Below are 4,193 nucleotides of genomic sequence, written 5' to 3'. Positions count from 1 at the left end.
AAGTGTGTGAGTGACAAATGCTATACCCGGAAGGTGTACTTAACCCACTTTTCAAATCTAGGCAGAAATCAGGATTCTGGACAGGTTTTTGTTTTATTTATTTCAAAGAAATACTAGGTTTTAAAGGTACATTGCATTTTTCTCATACCATTAAAGGGTGAAGGAGTATTTGTATTGTAATAAATTGTGTTGTTTGTGGAAATTGGACCTCACCAAGTGAGGTTACCAGCTTAACAACATATATGATAAGTTGAAAACTTGGCATGCCACAGCCTGAGGAAAGCCAATTTTTCTGTTTAATAATATTAGCACTGAAGTATCGGCATTGTTACAGGTGTAAGAAGTACTTTTAAGTTCAATTATATTTCAGGACAAAGGAAATTTGATTCGTAGATTATTAGCAAAACCATTTTGTTAATGGGGCAATGGCAAGGGCAATGGGTGTAATGCCCTGTAAAATTATCTTTGCTTGTGGCTCTAGTCTTACTTATTTACTGTCTTTGTCATAAGTTAGTTCGTTATTTCCTGTTTATAACATGTAGCTTCATTGTGAGGTGTTACATAGAGAGATAATTGTATAATGTTTGAACCGTATTACATTCATCTTATTTAAATTTTATTTCCTTTTGTTAATCACCGTTATGTCTAAACATCAGTTAAGCGAACAGTCAACGACAGTGCCTGCGAAGAAAAAGTGTAGCACACGATTTAAAACCGAATGGCTGAATGAACTCGTAAACGTGGAACTACCAAATTCTGTCAGAGTAGAAGGTGAAGCTGAGTGATACTTTTACATATTGGAACAGTCATGACGATGTTGTTTGCGAAATCTGTCTGAAAGCTAATGCAGTAGGCGATTGCTGTACTGGGAAAAGATGGAAAGATTGGAAGCTTGATTATCTTAAATGATTCTTCAAGCAAAAGGCACACATTGAATCTGTGGCGAAGCTTCAGTACCAACAGTCAGGAAGTCTGCTGCAAATGCTCACAGAAAGTACCGGTGATCGAGAAATGAGACAAGAAGTAGGATAGCATAAGAGTGCAAAAGCTGACCAAGTAAAAATTTTGATTTTACTCTTGGCTATACATATGAATGATTCTATGCTTGCAGCGCATGATATACAGTACATAACCACATGTCAAAGCATACGTCAATCCCTGAAAGTTGGCGCAGCAAGAACTACTGTATGCATTTGAGTTTGTAGAATGCATTAATGACGTAGTTAAGAATGATATCATGAGTGAACTGCGCAGCGCTAATTGCCATATGTTCGCGGTAGACTAGAGCACCGACATATCAGCAACAAAAATGCTTATCTTATATGCAATATTTTGGCCTCATGATGACATTGTTTACAAGACAGTGTTTGCTGGAACTGTAAATTTAACTTTGTGTGACAATAGTTCAATAGCATAAGCAATAGAGAAGTTTTACAAGGACAACTCGTTAAGCATGCAGAAAATGACTATGTTTACTACAGTTATGTTAGGGAAGAACAATGGCGTTGCTGCAGTGCTTTGTCATAGCATTCCACATCTGCTAGAGCAGCACTGCATAGCTCATCTTGGAGATTTAGGTATAGAAGATGCTTGCAAACACATATCTTTAATGGCAGACATTGAAGCATTTCTTAGAACAGTTTATACATTGTTTAGCAGATCATCTGTAAGGAAAGCGGAGTTCAGTGAATTAGTTTACTTTAAATGAAGTAAGAGGACTCTCAAGACACTTTGCTTTACAATCATTGATGAGAAACAACCCAGTTTAAGTCAAAAACTGCAAGGAGGAAGTACTTTGACGGCAGACAGAGCGACGTGCTGGTTGGAGTATTCTCAGTCGCATTTAATGGCAACGTCAGCGCAACGATTTGGTTCAAACCACCAAATGGAGACGGGCGTGTCGACAAGCAGACCCGGCTGATGCAGAATTAACGCTAGGATGAGAGAGACTGCAAGGAGCAAGTACATCTGCATAATGATCCAGTCAATAAATAATACTTGAAGAAATTAATGGATCCGCAGTTTTGAACTGCTTTGCTTGTGTTTAAAAAAGTTGTTGTTGAACAGGCTAACTTATGTAAGCTGCTGCAGAGAAGTAATCTTACAGCCATCGAGGCATTTCATTTTGTAAGAGCAAAGATCAGTAAGCTTCGTGCCCAGTACCTTAGTGAAAATGTGCATTGGAACGAAGAAGTTGGTAAGATGATCGCCAACGACAAGGATATCAACATGAGTTCCATACTAAGATTCACTGAATACCTGTGTATGCATCTAGAAGCTTGTTTCCCTGAAAACGAGCTGATGGAATGGTGAATCTTCGTGATGTCAGACTTAATCAACACGTCAGATTTTGACTTTGGCCACGAAGAACTTGTGGCACTGGTTTCCAGATACGCGGCGTTCTTTAAATATTCTGATGAGGTTTATAAGAAAGCTATGAATCAATACCGTGACTTCAGGTTTGTGATAGCAGAAAAAATGAAATGTGGTTTGATGAGGACTTTCGATGACGTGGTTCAATTTGCATTGAATGACGAACGATTCAGTGACTTAGCACTACTTCTGGATATCAGCACCATCTTTCTTGCATCAAGGGCAGATTGCGAATGTGAATTTAGTTTGATGAACATTATAAAAACAAAGTCTTGAAACCGGCTGGAAGAGTTACATTTAGACATGCTCATAAGAATTAAATCCTACCAAAACAATGGACAGAATATTAATCTCAACAAGGTGTTCATGTGATGGTTGTCATTGAAAGACAAACGCCAGAAATGATAACTGTACAGCACGAGTTAGATTTAAACTTAAGTTGGTAGGATAGAACTGAAGACTTCTATCATTTTCAGTGACATACTGACTTGCTATTTTTTTATAGTGATTAGTGAACTGTTGAACTTGACTGTCAAAGTTAAAGATATGCAATTCATGATTTGCATTATAGTTGCAATGTTGTGAATAAAAAAAGTCCATGGTAAAACTGTTTGCATCAGCATGCAAAATACTAAGTACTGTATATAAGTAAGTGGTTTATTGCAATTCACATCAATCAACTGTTGAAAAAACATCAAACAAAATATCGGAAAATAAACATTTGACCGTTGTTAATGGAATCTTCAAGAACTTCATAAAAGTTTTTTTTATCATTCGGGAGGTGCAGTTCAAGCATAATTAATGACATTACTGAACAGCAAACAATCAATCAAAAATTCAGATAATGTGGCAACACAAATAGGCCTTCATGGGAGTCGTTAAATACCAATTTTGCAATAAATTATCGGTCAACTCAACAGGTAGTACTTGAAAACATCTCTTAAAACTACAAAGTACATATTGTAGGTACTTCCTTTAGTTTAGCTGGCAAACTATTGCAAACTTTCACAAAATCAGCAACAGCAATACATGTCATTATGCCCCTTGGGCCTTGCCTTTGGTCTTTTCGGTCGATCACCGAGTTCTCACACGGGACCGTTTGAAGCTCTGTGCATCCTGCACTACAGCTTTTTTACGCCGCTCAGGTTATTAAGTCATCCGCTCAGCAGGAAAAAAAAAATTTGAGGGAGCATAGGACTTCAGAATTCAGATACAGTAAAATCGTTTTGGATAAGACAGTTAGAAAATAGTTGGATGGATGGATCTGAGAAAATTTAGCCTTAGGGAAACACCATGTTAAAAACCACAGAGGATTGGAGCTCTGGAGGTTAGGTATGCTTATGACATAGAATACACTGTAGATTTGGTAGTTCAGGTGGGTAGTTGCATCAGCATGCGTAGGCTGTAAAGGAAAAAGTAATAGGTTTATTTCATACTGAAAAGAGGAAAGAAAACACAACGTTTTGGCTGTAGAGTCTTTTTCTTCACAAGGGTGTGAATGATATCCTTGTGTTATACCGCATATTTTGATAAACAAATAGCTTGACACATCTAGACGACTATGTAATCTGCATTAAATGTAGTGTTATAACTTAATAAAAATATCTAAGAATATATTGACACTCCTTCTGCATAATGCATAATATTTCTTTGATTCTAGCATGTGAACTGCTTCCAATACAACTGTTTTATCTGAAAGCTTTAGAAGAGTAATATGAAAAGAAGACACAGTTTCACTGAATGTATGGTTTTCCGTTGCATTTACTGTGTTATTTTACATATTCATTGCCGAGATTTCAATGCCAAAAATGAAAACTGTT

At 36.9% G+C, this 4,193-nt stretch overlaps 1 pseudogene; it reads left to right on the top strand.

Annotated features, from left to right (window-relative positions):
* Positions 1-641: 641 nt before the first annotated feature.
* On the top strand, positions 642-1,708 carry LOC148828564 (zinc finger protein 862-like; annotated as a pseudogene).
* Positions 1,709-4,193: the final 2,485 nt, after the last annotated feature.

This window comes from Atractosteus spatula, chromosome 9 (genome assembly GCF_055471065.1).
Source record: "Atractosteus spatula isolate fAtrSpa1 chromosome 9, fAtrSpa1.hap1, whole genome shotgun sequence".
NCBI classification, from domain to species: Eukaryota; Metazoa; Chordata; class Actinopteri; order Semionotiformes; family Lepisosteidae; genus Atractosteus; species Atractosteus spatula.
The sequence above is the reverse complement of the archived record's forward strand: the minus strand, read 5'-3'. Positions and strand labels throughout refer to the sequence as shown.